Source organism: Protopterus annectens, chromosome 3.part0 (assembly GCF_019279795.1).
Source record: "Protopterus annectens isolate FY-2018-M chromosome 3.part0, PAN1.0, whole genome shotgun sequence".
Classification (NCBI taxonomy): domain Eukaryota; kingdom Metazoa; phylum Chordata; order Ceratodontiformes; family Protopteridae; genus Protopterus; species Protopterus annectens.
Window position 1 is genome coordinate 870981993 of NC_056731.1, and position 21109 is coordinate 871003101.

Consider the following 21109-nt stretch of genomic DNA (forward strand, 5'->3'; position numbering starts at 1 on the left):
TGAATGAATGACTAGCATGTAAGATAAGTGGACACATCCTAAAAGACTCAATGTTATAAATCGAAAGGAACGTAAGAAAAGGACAGAAAAAATTACAACTAATTTGAATACCACAGTATAAATTAATTTTATAAAAACACATTGATTTGTAATTGTATATAAGAAACATATAATCGAAGTCTATCAAAATTGTTAACTATTGCCCCATTTCACCAAAAAGTGCCTTAAGCTTTAAAATACATTTAATTGAGGCATATTCATTTAAACCTGGTGGTATATGGGCAAACGTACCGAACCACAGATTTGCCATGATTCAAGGAGTTGGAGTGTGGAGTGTCAACAGCCAGCTTGCCTTCTTTGTTAAAGTTAATACTTATAGCATTTCCAAGCTAAGCAGCAAGACTTTCAGGGACGTGGAGCCAGAGTGCCACTAAATAAATGTAATTACTCTCAAATGTTAAATATTTTCTAAAAGACCAGCCACAATGAAAGGTATAGTTATATTTAATAATAAATAATAAAATAGAAAACATGAAAATACTGACTATCTATTTACAATAAACACCAGAGTTTCAATTCACAGGAAATATAGTGAAAGTAGAGTGTAGCTAAGGACCTATCTGAGTGGTGATTGTTGGCCCAGGGCCCACTGTAGCATGCTATTATTCGTTAGAGTGCTTGAAATCAGTTTAATTTTGTTGCAACTTGTTGTCCTCGTCAGCTCGGGTTTGCGTGGTGCTCACCACCATCCTAGCTGCGTATTACCGTACAGTGGAGGATAGAATTGGTGGTTATAGACACAAACTCTTAGATAATTTTCCTGTAGTCAGCTGCTTGTGCTCCATTGGAGGTTCCTCGCTGTTGTGCTTCACTGCCTGGTTAGACACTCAGCTGAGCCTCTGAGGTTCCTCCACAAGTCTTATCCATTAAGCCACTCACAGTTTAGAACTTTTTCTTGTACCTTAACCATACCTGGTCCTTCTTGTCCCCTCCCTGTTACTGACCACAGTACTTCACCTAGCATCATGAATGGACAATTTTCCAGCATTTCTCCAGCCAACCTGATCAACATGGGCATCCTGATGGAATATAGCAATTGCCTCATATACACTGACAACCCACTTCTCCTAATTCACAAAAATTCAATATGTTAGAGCTGCATCTATATTAAAAATCTAGAATCTAGGCTCTCTTGCTCATAACTCAGTATATCAGATACTAAAAAGGTTCTCAGCTCACACACTTCACCTCCTGCATCATCCACAGGCACAACACCTAAACCTACATATGCAGAGGCTCTCACTAGAAGCCTGCCTAAAGATCAGAGATCTCCCATACATAAACACGTCACTTAATACATTCACTGCAAATCACTGTACACATACAAATGCACGCACCAGTGTCTCACCAAACATGCCACTAAGGCAAAACACAAAATCAAAAGTTTTAGTCATAGGTGACTCCATTGTGAGACACACAGATGTCCTATTCATCAGGTTGGATAAGGAAATGCTCACGATCAGCTGTCTGTCAGGTGCCAGGATCCACCACATCACACAAGCACTCAAGTCTCTCAGCAGCAGGCATTGTTATGACTCTGTTGTAGTCCATGTCGGTGTGAACGACTTGACATTTACCTCACTGGAGTATATGAAGAGAGACAAGACTGAGCTCTCTGATTATGTTTCCCAGGTGGGTATGTCCCTAGCCTTGAGCAGAATTCTACCTTCACCTAGGATGATGCCTCAATGCAGACAAAAAATGATTGAGTTCAACAATTGGCTTAGTTTCTGGTGTCATTGTAAGGCAATCCAGTACTTGTCAGCCTGGGTTGATATGGTTAATAGACCATGATGCTTTGCCAGATATGGTCTCCATTTGTCACCTCTGGGCTTTTGGCTACTGGCTAAGGCTCTTGCCTCCCCCATAGTGCCTTTTTTGGCAATGTCACAAAAACAAAATTCCCGATGTCAAAATATCCTCAAAAAACAACCTTGAGGTTATGCTGCTTAATGCTAGGAGTCTAAATTGAAAATTGAACTCACTGGAAGCACTCCTCACTTTGGAGGATGTGGACATCTGTGCAGTCACAGAAACCTGGTTCAAGGCCATGGAGAGTACCTCGGCCATACCGGGATATAATGCCTTCCACACGTTCAGACCACAAAATGAATGTGTGAAAACTAAAGGAGGAGGAGGAGTATCAATATTCATTGAAGATAAATACACCTCCAGATGGGTTAAACAGAATGATTCCCTAGAGCAGGGGTGTCCAACCTTTTGGATCTTCTGGGCCGCATTGCCCATCAAACATTTGTCAAGGGCCACATACAGAATTTAATATTTATTTGTGACTAAAATGTAAACATATTACGAATGAGTATAATAATACAATGTTTTACATTACAAAAAGCCTTCACTTACTTGGACACCTTTTTCTAATACTCATTTAATTTGCAAGTTAATTAGTTTTCCTTGTAAAAATGTTCCTAGCAAAACTTCATACGAAATCACAGAACAAGCAACACAATGCAGAAGTACAGTACAATTTACTTGTTTGCAGCAGTAACTTTGAACTGTTTCAGAATAACATGCCATTATCTTCAGCAGCACATTACATATTGCTTTGGTTGTTGTTAAACATATGCAAGTTAGTCACTATATTCCAGTACAGACTTCAGAGCTGCCTGACTTGCAAATCTCTCTTTCAAAGAAAAAAAAAACAAAAGTGCAACACTTTTCCTGCAGTAATTCCCATTATACCCACTTTACAACTGCCTGACTTATTTTCTGAGAAAAAGTCAGAGCAATATTTTTTCTCAGCACATCACAGCGCTGAACAGACTTGTTGCTACCAGAAAGTTTTTCCAGCACTCTAAATATACATTACTGCTTCGCTTATTAAGCTCACATTGCATTTACTAGGGCAATTTCTAGTGCTTTTCCTCAAGTCATATGTAATTTTATACCACGGTATTTTGCAGTTCATTTATTTCAGTTGTAAATCTAATGCATTAAGCTACATTTTGTAGACTGGAAATTTTGCACTAGTTTGCCATGTTTGATATTTGCATCAGCTATTGCTTCCCTGAGTACATTCTTCCTACTGTAAGAACTTTTTTTTCTACAAACTTTCCCCACCAGTTTAGTATATTCACTGTGTGCATATTCAGAATTCACCTTCCAATAAATTACTGTGCACTTCTTCTGGAAAGTAAACCTTGTTTAATAACTTCATATCACTCCTGCCAAAACATTTAACATTACTTGTCATCCTAACACTGACATACTGCACACATTTTTTTAATTTTGTTTAACAAGTAACTGCAATTACTTCTCTCTCAGTGTTGCTTTGTACTGTTTCTACTACCTGGGTATGGCCAAAGAACAGCCTCTTACGCCTCTTAACATTCAATTACAAATTCACTTAAAAAAACTTCCTTAGAATATACTACTCTGAATTTCACTCTGTTAAACTCCTAATAAATTACTTAGAAACATTTCCCTCTGCACACATGGGCACAGACTTGCCTCATCAGATTGGACACACACACAATTCTCTCATCTCCAGAATGGACACACATCTATCTCTCTCATCTCACTCACGTACTGTATAGACACATACACCTCTCTCATCTCATTCATCTTCTGAATGGATGGACACACACACACACACACACACACACACACACACACACACACACACACACACACACACACACACACACACACACACACACACACACACACACACACACACACACACACACCTCTCATCTCACTCACCCACTGAATGGACACACACAACTCTCTAATCAGACTCTCCTTCTGAACGGACACACACCTCTCTCATCTCACTCACCCACTGAATGGACACACATACCTCGCTCATCTCACTACCGATGAACACACACCTCTCATCTCACTTACCAATTGAACAGCTTGCTAGTCTCTTTCACGGCAGTTTGGCACTTCTCCATGATCACACATTCAGTTTTCCTTGTTTAAAATTGAGTATGACAGCAGGCCAATTCCAACATTTAAATCTGCATTGTTGTGCGTGTGTCTTTAGTATGATGCACGTAAAGATGCACTCACAGACAAAGAATGCATCTTTAAAGAATAAATTGCACACACATAGTGCATCCTTAAAGTAGAAATATATTTTTTCTTGTTTGTTTAAATTATACCTTTCTTTGTCATGGCCGAGGTTTCCTTTTAAGGACATTTCCATTCACAAAGTGGGACCTAGCACATGGCATACACAACTGCCATGTGCTAGGTCCCACTTTGTGAATGGAAAGGTGCTTAAGCTGGCAATGTTGCAACACTGGTGCATGATCTCACCCATTTTTTGGTTACATGTTGTGGGCTGCATGAAAGGACTCTGAGAGCTGCATGTGGCCCTTGGGCCGCAGGTTAGGCACATCTGCCCTAGAGTTACTCCATGTGCAGATCATAGGATCATAAGAAGTTACTAGACTATTGACTCTGAGGCCCTTACAAGCCTAGCCAAGAATTTATCCCATGTTCAAGCACATCAGCACCCTATGCCACTGTCCAGCAGGGACACAGGTGGAATCACAGGGGTGTATTTTCTGTTCCCCATCCAGTTATCTAGGTTGCGTTTAAAAAGGTTTAATGAGGTAATCTGCTTTATGTGGAGAGGGAGTCTATTCCACAAAAGGGGGAGTCACTGGAACACAAATCTGTCCTGCCAAGTCCTATTAATGTCACAGACCAGGTTGAGGTCATGCCTGTGGGTTACTTGAGTGGACCTTGACTTGTAGATATACAGCAGTCCCATCAGGGTGGGATCTGAGATTGCTTTGTATGCCAGATAGAGGTCACCTCTAAGGTGTCTGCCGGAGACTGAGTAGAGGGACAGGGCTATTAGCCTATCTGTGTAGGGTAGATGTTTGAGGCCCTGGATTCTTCGGGTGAGGAACCTCTGTGGTGTCTCCAGCTGCTGCATGTGCTTTGTGAGTTACATGCCAAAAGGGGCATTGCACTCAATAATGGGTCTTATAAGGGAAGAATACAGGGATGTTATGACCACCTTGTCCCTGGACGAGATACCCTTACTATTGAGGTGGGCCATGTTGGAAGCTTTCTGTACAACGGAGGCAATATGGTGGTCAAAAGTCAGTTTGCTATCAACCTAGGTGTCCAAGTCCCTCACGACTGATTGCGTGCTTAGTATGTTATCATCAATGTGATCATTTGTGGGGACGTCACTCTCCCCAAAAGGGATGATGCATTTTTTGGCATTCAGTTTGAGGCCATGTTTCTGGCACCAATCATTTGTATGGGTGAGACCCTCTTGGAGGATATCCACATCACTAGGGGAATTGGTGACAGTACCAAGCTTGCATTCATCTGCAAACCTGGTCAGGCATAGTCCACTAGATTTGGCCTGCACCTCCAAGAAGTATATCCCAAACAGCAGAGGCCCCAAGACCCATCCCTGGGGTACATCGCTTGTTACAGGTCTACTACTTGAGGTGGCTTCCCCTATTTTGACTAGGTAGGTTCTATCAGTGCTACCCATCTGGTAACATATGGATAACTATAGGAAAGACCCCTTTCCAAGTTATCACCATCTACAGATCCTCCTCCCTGAACCATGATATCCACACTGGCTTAATTGGAGCTACTTGAGTCATTTAAAATACAACCAAACACTCTGGTTATGGGTGACTTTAACTACCCATCTGTAGATTGGGTATGTTATATGTGTACAAACATACCTGCCCAAAGGTTCTTGGACTTCGTTAATTTAAATGCTTTGGAGCAGATAGTTGGCACCCCCACAAGGGGCCCAAACATTCTAGACTTGGTACTCACCGACATGGAAGAATGGTGCACCACCACAAGTGTACGGCCTTCCCTGGTGAAGTCTAATCATAAATCAGTCTCTTTTGAAGTAGCAATAGCATCAGACCTGCCCCCCAGGAGAAATTAGGCTACAAAACTTCTCTAAAGTGAACTACAGCATCTTAGGAGAAGCATTAATAGCTTCAAAACTCCTGTCCCCACTGACGGCAAGGACACCTATACTGGGATATACACCAATGCATTGTATAAACATCTATACAATTGTATTGACTCAGCCATTCCTGATAGGACCAAAGCAAGATCCTCAAGAAAAAAACAAGCCTGCCTGGTGGACAGCCACCATGAACAAGTTATATATGAAGAAATTGCTGTCTAAGAGCAAGAAGGAATGATCTCAGAACTGAAAGCACACCCTTCTCATCTTGAACAAGCAAATAAGACATCTTGTAAAGTGCTCTAAAGCTAACTATGATTCTAGATTAGCATCCCTAGCTAAGGATAACTACAAGGCATTCTTTAGGTACATCTGAAACCTTAAAGGAGAAGCCCATATTTATGCTGAAGTGATAGTGAATGGTACCACATATACTGAACCAGTGGAAATAGCAAACCTGCTAGAGGACAGGTTCAGTGAAAACTTCTACCCCGTGCCCATCACATATACTCCAAAGTATTCCTACCACCTATTCTCCATCAGATATCTCTAAAGAGCAGGTCTTAACTGCTCTCTCCAATGCCAAAAACACAGCCTCTATGGGACCCAGGCTGCATTCTCAATGGTTTAAAGCAAGAATTAGCAACACCATTGGGTACTCTTTTCAACCACAGCCTAAGCACTGGTTTTGCCCCTGCTAAATGGAAAACAGCTGCCATCATCCCCTTGCACAAGGAAGGGGGGGGTGCATCTACTGACCCTGGAAACTGTAGACCCATTAGCCTAACCAGGCTTATCTGCAAGGCCATGGAGAGAATCATCATGGACCTTATCAACAAGGATATAGGAGACCTTCAAACATGTGACCTGGCCCAGTTTGGTTTTGTTAAAGGGAGATGCTGCCTGTTGAACGTGGTGGACTTCTTTGAGACCGCCACTAAAGCCCTGGATGAAGGCAAATCTGTGCATGCAGCCTACCTAGACTTGGCCAAGGCCTTTGACACAACCCCCCACTCAGATATCATTGAAAAACTCACCCAGGTGGGGTGGAGCAGGAAGCATCTAATCTATTGACGTATGGAGATACTTTGGAGCCTCCCATAGAGAATCTGTACAAAAGTTCAGTTGGAGATATACAGCAAGCAAAAGACCAAGAAACTGTGACAATTCTGGCACAGTCAGTATAGTGGAGTGAATTCCCATATGAAAGAGCAACAGATGACACAGAGTGAAACTGAATAGAAGAGGTACAGGAAAAAGCTCTGGAACTTTGCTTTTATGCTTAGAATGCCCACAGGAAGTGGCGAACAAAAAATGTACCCTCAGTTTAGAAGAAAATGATTTAAGAGAAGAGTTGCTTGATTTAATAGAAATGGATAGAAATTTTAAAATCAATGAAAGAAATAGACCCCAGAGGGTCAATAAAACCCAAAAAGTTAGAAGTCTGATAAAACAACTGAAGTAATTAGGACTGTCCATAGAGATTCATGCGATATAACAGAAGTAAATAGTATCCATTACTGTGCAGCCAAATTAATAACAGATAAAGTCCTACCACAGGAAAACAGGGTAGTGAGGGAAAGGAAGGGGGAAATTGAATGCCATCATGGAAGTATTGAATAGAGAAAAGTATAAAGCAATTAAGGCAAGAAGTGTCACTGTTAGAAGAGTATAGAAGGGGGAGTCTATATTATATCATTGAACACTTAAAAAAGCGAACAATGAATAATCGACCCCATGAAAGTGAAAGCTTACAATCTCAAAAGCTCAGAACAGCAATTTTTTTTCCAAGGGAAAAAAATCGCTGTTCCAAAAAAAAAAAAAAAAAAAAAATTGAAAGAATACATAAAGTGGGGGGCACCACCCCTGACACCCCCCTACTTAAATATTCCAACTTCGAGATCGCACTACAGTGCCGAAAACGGCATCGTAACAGAAGTGACCAAACAAATTCTTTCTGTGGGAAAGAATTCACTTAAAAGCTGCTTCACTATTTTGCCTTTTCGTTGTTTTAAGTTCAACCAAGATGCATTCGATAGAATGCGTCTTCGGTCATCTAATAAGAACCCGAAGAGGGAACAGATCAACAACAATACTCAGAAAGACAGATGTGATAAAAGCAATGTGCAGTATTATAAAGGATCAGGATTTATCATGCACTATTACAAATACTGTAATAAACTACAAATATCAGCACAGGCAGAAAAACTTAGAAGAAATACAGATAAATATAAAGGAAAAGTACAAAATACAATTTATTTATGACCTAAAAATGTTTTATAGAGAATTGGGAAACAAGATAAAAGGAACTGAAAGACCACCAAAAAAAGAAGAAATAGATACATTTTGGAGAAATATTTATGAAGAGCCTGTGGAACATAACAAAGATGCTAAATGGATTGAAGAAGTTAAAGAAAGAATAAGAAGTTCAAATGTACAGGATATGAAATGGGATGAAGTAACGGCCAGAGAGATTGAAACAAAGCTAAGAAAAGCCTCTAACTGGAAAACCTCAGGCCCAGATGCAGTACCTAACTTCTGGCTAAAAGTATTAACAACTTTGCAAGAAGATTTAGCCATGAGTAAGAACTACTTATATGTGCACCCCGGACAGACACTAGCCTAGCGAACAACAGGAAAAACAATGCTCCTACTTAAGAGAGAATCTGCAAGCTACCCAAAAAACTATAGACCAATAACTTGCCTTCCGACGACGTATAAACTATACACTGGCATTGATGCCAACAGTTTATAATCATTTAGAAAAAAATTAAATGATAGCAATAGAACAAAAGGGTAATAAAAGAAATTTATACAGAACAAAAGCTCATTTGTTGTTAAATAAAGTCATAGTGGAGGACTGTAAAAAGAAGAATTTAAATATGGCAAGGCTAGTCTACAGAAAAGTATTTGACAGTATCCCACATTCATGGATAAAGAGTGCTTAAAAATGTTCAAAATACACCTTAAACTGATAAACAACATCACAGTGACCATGAAAAAGTGACAAACAACTTTGCAGTTAAGCCATGATAAAGGACAAAGTATTATTCCGGGGATAAAAATCCAAAAGGAAATATTCCAGGGTGACTCTCTGACAACGCTACTCTTTTGCCTTGCCCTTACCAATGATGGTGAACCTTTTGGGTTTGGCGTGTCAAAAGCTCCTGGCACAAAATAATTCAGTGCACTTCACATGAGCAATGAATGCAAAAGCAGTGTTTTTGGTAACTTGGGTATTGGTGATTGCTGACATGTCACCCAAAACATTGTGGCGTGTGTCACCTTTGACATGTGTGTCATAGGTTTGCCATCGCTGCCTTAACCCATTAAGTTATCTGCTTAACAGATTAGGTCATTGCTATAATTTGGCTCCCAGAAAGCAGCAAAGCAATAAAGTGCAAAGACTTCTCATCTTCTATTTGTCAATGATGTAAAACTGTACAGCCCATCAGATGAGGAACTGAAAGCACAACTGCATGTAGTCAAAACTTTTTCAGATGACTTCCAAAATGGTGGTCATCTGAGAAGCACCCTCTCCTCATAGCTCCTACAATACTTAGTAGGTTAACTTCATAAATTCAGTAATTCCTTGGTAAAGACCACTTATCTCTGAAATCTCATCTGCCAAAGGTCGGGTCTACCTGAAATTTATAGAAAACTGATAAGCTGGTACTTTAGTTCTACACGTAATAATCAGCAGCTAAGTGAAAATGATCGTACATGTGGATTTATAGAGGCCTAAGGCTTCAGCACCACAGCAACTGACAGCAGCCACGAGAAGTGAAACGAAGGTAATAATGCCAAAAGAAGCTGAAATTATGGAAACCAAACATCTAAATCTAAATTATCATCCATATCTTCTTCTCCTGAAAAAGATGTTATTCCTAACAGGCTGAGAACTTCTAAAACCTATCAAGAGCATCCAAAGGAACCAGGAAAGCAGAAGGCTAATGGAATATTTCAAATGGATGAGCTGAAAAGCACCCTGTTACCTCTGCAATCTGCCATTCAAGAACTATCTGAAAAAAATGAACTCTTTCGGGACCTCAATCAACCAAATTGCCGACCGTTTGGAACTAGTTGAAGGAAGATCCAAGACAAATGAAATAGAAATTGAACACCTAAAGGATGAACTAAACACTAAGGATAAAACTATAAATGACATTTAAGCAAAAATTGTGGATTTAGAGGCTAGAAGTAGGTGGAATAACCTGATAATTAGGGGTTTATCTGAGAAATATGAACCAAACCACCTACTTGAAACCATTACACAAATCTTTAACAATCTACTTCACAAGAGAAGCCCTCCAACTAAATGCATCATTGAAAGAGCACACAGAGCTCTGCGGAAGCAGCAAACTACTTCAGTTCCAACACCCATTTATGTCAAAATGCTTAACCATCAAGATGTGCAAGCCATTCTCTCAGCTTATAAAAATTTAAATCACTTTATATGCAATAATCAGAATATTGTCATCTCCCAAGATCTACCCCTCGAAATAAGAGAGAAACGCTGCAAACTTTCTCCCTACTGCGCTGACCTTATCTCACGTAAAATTAAGTTTCAAATGAAGTTCCCGTGTTCCTTGTCCTTTGTCTATAAAGAAATTAAATACTCTATGTCCTCACCAAAAGAAGCGGACACAGTTTTTATCAAGTGCTTTGGATCGGCTCCGACTATACATTGAAGCACCCGACTGCTTCTTTTTGCTTAGCGGAGGCTTCGGTTGTGCTTTCCGATCTTATCTGATGTCCTCTGATGACGATTGTTAACTTTCCAGGTAATAAATCATCTATTTTTATCTGTATTTTGCTTCCACTGTTCTCCTACCGATCCTAGGAACGTTTCTTCTGGATTCATTTGTCCTGGGAATCCTTGAGTGACAATCTGTTCAGGACTTTACTGATGCACCTCCTAAGCCGGAAGTATATTAGCATATATCCCCTGAGGACCTATGGCGCAATGTCCGATTTAAAAAGGCCTAGTGTCGTTAACTGTTGAGTCCAACTTCACCCGAACTGTCTGCTGGAACATGAAACAAGCTATTAATAGGACTTTTCTGCTGGGAAGGGTGAGAGTTGATATTTTTTATGTCTGTGCAGCCGTTGTCTAGCTGTAGAGACAAAATAGATTCTCTCATAAGTCACTCTTCTCTCATATGGTGTTTGCTTTGAGCTTCTATCTGTTCTGCCCATTCTGAACTGTCAGTCTTGGCATATGCTGTCTAAAACTGGTTGGATTGTCACTAGCCTTAAATGTAACGTTCTATAACTTTTGGTTACAATATGAATACAGTTCTTTTTGTCAGGGGATAATGTTCTGTGAAGTTATGTAAGATTATTACTTTTCATGTAATTATTTTAGTTCATTAGTCAATCTATCTTGTGACACCTAAGCTATACTCTATTATTATTATAATAGATGTGGTTGCAAGAAAAGCTTATCTCATCTCTTATTATCTCATCGGGATTTAGTGGTAACTCCAAGGGGGTTGCGATCATTATTAAAAATTCCTTTAAACCTTCGATTGTTGACAAAGGGGCTGACCAAGAGGGTAGATGGTGCTATATTACATGCTTATCTCAACTTTATAACAAACCAGTCCTATTTCTAAACCTTTATGGTCTATGCTCAGGACAACAAGAATTCATCATGAAAGTCTATAATATTTTACTTAAATTCCCAAATCACATTTATATCTTGGGCGGAGATTGGAATATGGTTATAGACCCTAACATTGACCGCTCCAGTAAGGCTAAATTTATCAGTACTCATGATTCTCTAGCTTTGAGAGAGTTAATGCTTGATTTTGACTTGATGGACCCGGTTTTGTTTGATAGCTATTCTGGAAATAACAATTTTTTCACATATTTTCCCAAGTGCCACCACTCCTGGTCTAGTATAGACTTTTTTTTAATGTCTAATATCTTAGCTAAAAGGCAAATTAAATTTTTAACTGAACCTAGATTCCTTTCAGATCATTCAATGTTAGTCTTAGGGATAGATCTTACACCAAACTTATCCCTACTATATAAAGGCTCTAACTGGTCTCTAAACAGCAACTTACTAAAAGACCAGGAAGTAATTGAAGAAATTACCCTTACTTTAAAAGAACTCTTTTCTGCTTCTTGAGACAGTGATATCCCGTTTGATGTTAGATGGGTGGCGTGTAAAGCTGTGATTAGGGGAATTTTTATTAAAAAATCTAGCTTTTTTAAAAAAAATGAGCAAAGAGAATGAAAATAGTTTAGTGGCAGAGATTAAGACTCTTGATGATAAGCTCTTAGCTAACTATTCCTTGAACACGGAAAAAGAATTGTGAATTAAGCAAAAATAACTTTTTGAACTCCATCAATCTAACTTCTCCCTCCAAGAATTAAGATATATTACTAGATACTCCGAATGGATCCAAACTCCTTCCAAAGCTCTAGCCAGATTGATAGAGAACAAGCTTAAATCCCCTAGAATTGCACTTATTCAACATCAAAATGCACTATATAAATCAGATACACAAATTATTCAACTATTCCACCAAATATATTCGGATATTTATGCTAGCAATAACTTGCTTTCCTCCTGTGCTGAGATGGAAAAATATCTGAGTAGCCTTACTTTGCCAAAACTAATTGACTCCCAGAAAAATATCCTCTCAGCCCCGCTGTCTATTCCGGAGATTCTTGAGGCCATAAATAATCTTAAAATAGGGAAAGCCCCAGGCCCAGATGGCTACTCTCCTGATTTCTATAAAACATTTAAATCTACCCTAGCTCCCATTCTGCTTAAACTATATGAATGTATCTCAAATAATGGTATTACTGACCTTTATATTAATCACTCTAAAACTATACTAATCCCTAAAAATAATCTAGATGGTTCCAATTAAATAATTATAGGCCAATCTCTCTTATGAATGTTGACATAAAAATTATTTCGGCCATTCTGGCAAATAGACTTAAAAAAACGATGCATTCCTTAATTTCTCCAGAACAAGCGGGTTTTATGTCCAATAGACATACCTGGGACAATACCTTAACATTGGAAACAATGATAAATCTCGCCAAAAAAGACAGAAACCCTAGATATGCTATGGTTTTAGATGCTCGCAAGGCCTTTGATCGGGTAAATTGGAACTTTTTGTTCATGGTATTGTCTTTCTTTGACATCCCCCCTGATTTTATCAACACTATCAAAACACTATACAAAAGATCTTATACACGCCTTTATATAAATAAGCAATACTCTCAACCGATAAAGATTACTAATGGTACTAGACAGGGGTTCCCTCTATCTCCACTGCTCTTCATCTTATATTTAGAACCCTTCTTCCTGTATATTTACAGAGAACCTATCATTCAGTTCCTAAAATTCTCAATACTAACACTAGCTTGACTGCTTTTGCTGATGATCTGAATCTTTACTTTGAACATCCTTTGTCTGACACTAAGAAGATAGTTGAGTCTTTGAATGCCTTTGCCTGTATTTTGGATTACCAAGTTAATCAAAACAAATCCTTTATTTTCCTGATCAACCCTATAGCACATAGACAGCATCTCTTCCCACACTCTTCTTTTCGTATGGCTTACTCCCTTAAATATTTAGGAGTTTCTTATGACAACTCTTCTTCTTCCATTCTACATTCTAATTTATCAAAAACCTGGCTTTCTATCTCCCAAGACATCTCGAGATGGCAACAGTTAAAACTCCCTCATGTTAACTAAAACTTCTATCATTAAAATGAATATTCTTCCAAAGCTCCTTTATCATCTCAATGCATCTCTCTCCTCTACTCCAAATCTCTTCTTTAACAGAGTGCACAAAGCCTTCGCAAAATTCATATGGCACCCTAAGGCTGTAAGAATTTTGTATCAAAGACTTACTTTACCGAAATCTAAGGGTGGCCTAGCGATGCCCAATCTCCTTCTATACTACAGAATCATCCACGCAAACAGGATAATTGCAATTGCTAATCACCAATCAAACTCTCCTACTTGGCTTCTCTTTGTGTCAAAATGTGGTATAATCATGCCCTAAATAATAATCTTAACCCAAAAGCTCTGCCGTTTTTAAGCAAATTAAACCTTAAGAAACTAAAACTGCATTACTCCTTAAAGGCTATAATAAAAACTTTTCAGGAGTTATTCCAATCCCTTAATCTAGGAAATGCACTCCTCCTCTTTCAGCCAATCCATCTTAACCCGAACTTAAACCTGAACTGTAAAATTATTAATTTGATCAACTACCCTTTAATCAAGGACTATGGGATATCCATAAACACAGCCACCTTTCCCTAACAGATCTTCGAATGGCTTTAAATTTACCTAAAAAATATACCATTATTTTGAGGCAAATAAGGGAGCTTACTTTATCAGTACTTCACCGCTATCCCAGCATTGACGTTGATCATAACTGAGTGGCCAACCTGTTACAAAACTTAGTTAACAAGAAAAACATATTATCTATAGCTTACAAAACCTTTTCTTTAATTCTAGATCAAGGAAAAATTATATTTGCAGATTACTGGGATCACCAGGGGACAAACTTCTCATTGGAACAGAAACTTCTTGCTATTAAATCTACCCTTATGTATTCGCCCGTTAAAAAACTTACTTATACACAATTTATGATTACAAACAATTTATATTTTACTCCAGTCCACTTGAACAAATTTGATTCAAATGTATTCACTTCATGTCCCTGTTGTTCTTACCCACATGCAGATATTATTCATATTTTGTGGTTCTGTAGATACTCCCATAGTATCTGGTGCTCACTCAAGGTAAGACTTGACAAAATGGGTAACCACAAATCAACCCTGTCCTGGGAAATGGCATTACTGCATTTTACCAGCCTTAACATACCTAAACTTAAACTTCATGCCCTAATTACACTCTGCCTCCTGGTCAAATTTTACATTACTAAACACTGGCTAGATCACTCCAAACTGTCCTGGAGGGGTTTTAAGAGTCTGACTATCAAATACATCACTTCTCAAAAATTGTTACTAGCTAACCCCCATAAGCGGACCTTATATCAGAAATTCTGGGACTTTATTTTTGTACTTTTGACTGACGATTAACAATTGCTTCCTCTATTTCATTTTTAGCACTTATCCCTGTTCACCACTAAATCCTTTAACCCTTTTGTCCCCTCCCTATTACCTGTTTTTTTCTATTTGATCATGGACAATTTGATGCTTGATATTTAATCTTCCCCTGCTCTCCTGAAATCTGATTATTGATTAATGTGAACTGCAGTGTGGTATATGTTTTATCTATACTTACCTAACTAGCTTTGCATCTAGAGATTTCCTTTTTGCAGTATTTTTTTCTGTTCTCATTGGCACATATGTATATAGTGTATTATAGGTTATGATTTGGATCTCTTCTGTATTACTGCGCAGGATTAATCCGTCAATTGTTGTAATAGTGCGTTTTATGTATATGCTAAAATCAATAAAATTGCTATTTGAGAAAAAAAACTTTTTCAGATGATATAAGAGTTACATTTGGTCTTGATAAATGTGCAAAAGCAACCTTTAAAGCAGGAAAGCTGCAGCACTAAGAAAACATCAGTTTGGGACAAGAATGTGATATAAAAAACTTGAGCAAGAGGGAGTGTATAAACATTTGGGAATTGCTGAAGGATCAACAATAAAGCATGAACAAATGCAAATAAAACTCAGTAAGGAATAGAATATTTTAAATGAATCCTGAAAACAGTGTTGACATCTAGGAACAAAGTTCAAGGTATAAATCAATTTGCACTTCCTGTCTTCACTTACAGTTTTGGAGTGATTGACTGGCCCCAAAAGGTGTTGTTTGGGTAAGGCATGAAAACAAGAAGGATGCTTCATGCTCATCAAATGATTTATAAAAATCAGTGCATACCAAGATTATATATTCCCCATTCCGAAGGAAGTATTGGCCTCCTTGAAATTTATTACAAGTATAGATCTGCAATTGTGGGACTGCATACATATCTGCTGACCTCACAAGGCCCAAACATAGTGAAAGTTTTGAAACATGAGGAGAATAAATCTAAGATGACTTCCCTTCTTAGTCTAGCAGAAGCAAAATTTGTGAGAAGTTAAGCTTAGAAAAAGTGGGTGGTCTTTCCCTTTCTTTGATTTCAAGGCAAGGAAATGAACATTTTATGCAGTAGAACAAGGTTTCTGTTACCTGCACAATACTAGAACCATATTGTAGGGAGAAAATCAACCTAAGAGTTGAGTTAAACTGTGGGAGAAGGTGAAGTTTCCTTTAAGGCAAGTTGATGAGTGATCAAAATGGCATAAGGGAAGGAGCTAAGATAAGCAGGGTACCATTAGTGGTGCAGGCACTGCAGGAGGAACAAGAGAGGAAGGGTAATGAAGGAGTTGTGCTCACATGCCTGTCATGGGGAGTGAGTGGATTATGTACCAGGTGAAGTGTAACTGTGGTGCTGCTGGTGGTACTGGAGAACACAATGGGGTTCATGTCAGGGCAGAGGGGAGCAGGGCCACAAAGGAGGTAACATGCAACAGCTGAGGTGAAGCATGGCTTTATAGTGTCCATTTGCACACTTTTTGAGGGTGGGGGCCCCAAAAAGGAGGAAAATTTGCCTTATTTTCCAAATGCCTGAAGGAAGACTGAAATGCACAGGGAGTGATAAGGCATAAAATCCTTCTGCCCACAATATGATGATCACTCTCTCTATGGTAAGTCTGACCTTTGCCATTTAAGAACAAATAGGAGAAATTAAAGTCTTAGGGAGGAGAGTTGAAGGTCAGAAGGAAGCAGTAGAAAGACAAAAAAAATATGTATGGCTAGTGGATGAAAAATAATATGTTATAATATATATGATAAGGCCCTAGGAGTAAGGGACACAGTGAGGTTATGTGTGACTATGTAGGCGGAGCATGCCTTAACAGTTCACTGCTGCATATTTCATCAGGGTTTGGCTCCAAGACAGACACATCACCACAGGGGAGATGACATTTACCTCACTGTCAAATGCATAAAGTCTGAACCAGCATAGGGGAAATGAGACATAAAATCCTATCTGCAATATGATCTTTCTTTCTCTCTCTCCTTCTCTCTCTGTCCCTGCTCAGTCTGTCCCTTACCATGCAGGAATGTATGAATGTATGGGCCAGTTGGATGGCCAGGGGAGGAGAGTTGATAATCAGTGGGAGGTGTCAGGAAGACAAAAAAAAACAAACAAAAAAAAACAAGCAATTTTGGCTAGTTGATGTAAAAGAACAGAATTATATAAATATAATATACATTAAATTCTCTTATAGTAAAGACCAATAGCAGTATTTTTTAAGCTGGCCTCACCTCCAAGCCCAATAAATTCCTGGCTACCTTTGCTTTCCTTTACAGTGGATATAAAAAGTTTACACACCCCTGTTAAAATGCCAGGTTTTAGTGGTATAAAAAATGGGACCACAATAAATAATTTAAAAACTTTTCCCACCTTTAATGTGAGCTATAACCTGTACAATTCAATTGAAAAACAAACAAATCTGTTAGGAGAAAAACTATCAAAAAATACAAAATTTACGGTTGCATAAGTGTGCACACCCTTAAACTAATACTTTGTTGTGTGTGCACACCCTTAAACTAATACTTTGTTGAAGCACCTTTTGATTTAATTACCGCATTCAGTCTTCTTGGGTAGAAGTTTATCAGCATGGCACATTTTGGCTAGGCAATATTTGCCCACTCTTCCATGCAAAAGTGCTCCAAATCTGTCAGATTGCGAGGGCATCTCTCGTGCACAGCCCTCTTCAGGTCACCCCACAGATTTTCTATTGGATTTAGGTCTGGGCTCTGACTGGGTCATTCCAAAACTTTAATTTTCTTCTGGTGAAGCTATTCTTTTGTTGATTTGGATGTATGCTTGGGGTCATTGTCATGTTGAAATGTGAAATTCCTCTTCAGCTTTCTAGCAGACACCTGAAGGTTTTGGGCCAAAAGTGACTGGTATTTGGAACTGTTGATAATTCTCTTCACCTTGACTAAAGCTACAGTTCCAGCTGAAGAAAAGCAACCCCAAAGCATGATACTGCAACCACCATGCTTCACAACGGGGATGGTGTTCTTTTGGTGATGCGAAGTGTTGTTTTTGCACCAAATGTACATTTTGGAATTGTGGCCAAAAAGTTCAACCTTGGTCTCATCAGACCATAACACATTTTCCCACATGCTTTTGGGAGACTTGATGTATTGTTTTGCAAATTTTAGCTAGGCCTGGATGTTTTTCTGTGTAAGAAAAGGCTTCCGTCTTGCAACTCTAAGCCATAGTCCAGACATATGGAGAATATGGGAGATTGTTGTCACATGTAGTACACAACCAGTACTTGCCAGAAATTCCTGCAGCTCCTTCAGTGTTGCTGTAGGTCTTTTGGCAGCCTTCCTGACCAGTTTTCATCTTGTCTTTTTCTTCAATTTTGGAGGAATGTCTAGTTCTTTGCAACGTCACTCTTGTCCCATATTTTCTCCACTTTTTAATGACTGCTTCACTATGTTCCATGGTATATCCAATGCTGTGGAAATTTTTTTGTACCCTTCTACTGACTGATAACTTTCAACAATGAGATCCCTTTGATGCTTTTTAAGCTCTCACCATGGCTTTTTCCTGTAGCAGGCAACTGAGTAAATGTCAGGAAAATCCTACTAGGACAGCTGAATTTTATTTGGGGTTAATCAGAGTCTCTTTAATTGATAACAGGTGTGTACCCAAGAAGATTGAATGTTGTTACTAAATCAAAATGTGCTTCAACAAATTGTTAGTTTAAGGGTGTGCACACTTATGCAACCAGTCTATTGTACATTTTTTATTTTTTATATTTTTCCCCATAACAGATTTGTTTGTTTTTCAATTGAATTGTACAGGTTATAGGTCACATTAAAGGTGGAAAAAGTTTTGAAATTATTTATTGTGGTCTAATTTTTTATATCACAAAAACCTGGCATTTTAACAGGGGGACCAGTAAGAGTGAAAGGGAAGGTTGACAAGAGGGTAGTGAGACCAGCTATGTTATATGGGTTGGAGACAGTGGCATTGAGAAAAAGGCAGGAGTTTGAGCTGGATGTGGCAGAGTTAAAGATGTTAAGATTTGCACTAAGTGTGACGAGGATGGACAGGATTAGGATTAAGTATATTAGAGGGTCAGCCCAGGTTGGAAGGTTTGGAGACAAAGCCAGAGAGGCAAGATTACATTGGTTTGGACATGTGCTGAGGAGGGATGCTGAGTATATTGGGAAAAAGATGCTAAGGATGAAGCAACCAGGTAACAGGAAAAGAGGAAGGCCTAAGATAAGGTTTATGGATGTGGTGAGAGGGGACATGCAGGTGGTTAGTGTGACAGAGCACGATGCAGAGGAGAGGAAGAAATGGAAACAGATGATCTGCTGTGGTGACCCCCTAATGAGAACAGCCGAAAGAAGTTGATGATGATGTGTAAACATTTTATATCCACTGTATGTTACACATGCCTAAGAGTAAAAGTTGATGTAAATTATTTTTGGAAGTACTCTGATGTCTATGATTCCTACAAAAGAGATGTTATAGAAAAGGACATTATAAAGAGCCTCTAGGTGCCAGTATGGTGACCAGTCTGTGCTAGAAAGTATAATGACATCTAAATTGAGATTAAAGATTTTCATGCAATGATTAATACTACTATGTCTATGTACTTTGCGGACCTCTAAATGTGGCCTTATTTCACATGTACATTCTTGATGCATCCTCCAATTTTAAAATAAAATCAAAAAGCATGTTTTCTGCTGCAAGCAGGTGTCATGTTTCAAGTTTTGTTCAAGCAAAACTGGCAAAATATGCAATATCCTGTTGAAATAGGGCTGGTCATTAACACTACTTCAGATCACACAAGAAGTCTATTGTTTGGATTCTTTGGACCTACACATTGCTAGTTCTGTACGTTACTATCATAGTTCCCATATACTGCATGGTTAGTTCAATATGCAAGTCTTTAGCTAAAGAAAAACTTTAGTCTTTTATTGAAATTTCTCATTTTTTAACCAAGATTCAAAACTCTGGTCTTATACCAGACAAGAAAACAATTCACAAGACTTCAAAGAACTGAAAGAGAATACAAAGACATAATACAATATGGATAGTGAGAAAAAAGGATCTAATCCAAATAACAGGTACTAAATCAAAGTTAAACAAGGAAAATAACTACCATTGTAACTATGTAACAGAAGCAATTTCTTTTCCCGAAGACCTAAGCATTTTTGTGCCAATTGATCCTAGCTCCCTGACTCGAGACAGTGGTTTTGGTTGTAAGCTACCCTCAGCCTTGTAAGAGTGTGACTTGATAAATTTTGTGACATAAGTTTCATATGAAATTTGAGGTACACCACTAATCAAAGGGAAAGGGGCTCACTTTGCTTCTCTACCCTACCCCCATTCCCACCCACCCCAATATCCTGTGATTTATACTTATCCACACCCCTCTGCAACCATACCCTAACCCAACCCCCAATACACTAACTCCTTCAATTAGTCAATCATAGCTTAATTACCTCTCCTCCCACCTACCATAACCTTTTCTCACACCTATTCCTTCTCTCCTTACACTACAAGACTAACTCTTCCACCCTTCTTTGCTCCTATCTTTCTCCTATACTACCTTATTGCCATTAAACCCTTCCTCTAACTATATACTTCCAACCATGCCCTCTTCAAAGCTACTCTTCCTATACTCAGTTATTTTAGCCTTACTATCCTGGTCACACACTTATCTTCATACCAGTCACATCACCTTCTCATTACCCCTCTTCAACTTCACCCATTAATGCTGCCCTCAGTCAAAAGAGCCCTTCCATCCTCATCTCCCCTCATCTATTTCTTCACTCTCAAACTGCACTTTTCTCACTAAGATACTTCCAAATATGTAGGCCCACTAATAGACCTTATATACACAACAGACTTATCTCCAAGATAAAACTTCTTATCCTGCACTCACTTACGCATATCAAACTTCACTCTGGCATCCATCCCAACCCAGGCCCTAGTACTACCACTCTATCTAACCAACCCCTCAATCCAAAACCAGGGACTACCACACCTACCTTACCACTAAAAAGACGTATGTCAGAACT

General features: G+C 38.8%; 1 long non-coding RNA gene across 1 annotated transcript in view; it reads left to right on the top strand.

Annotated features, from left to right (window-relative positions):
• Positions 1-10945: 10945 nt before the first annotated feature.
• Positions 10946-21109, top strand: part of LOC122797287 — a 96469-nt gene continuing 86305 nt past the window's right edge. The window contains exon 1 of the long non-coding RNA XR_006364047.1: positions 10946-11067. This is a non-coding gene — a long non-coding RNA (uncharacterized LOC122797287). The remainder of the gene's footprint in view (positions 11068-21109) is intronic.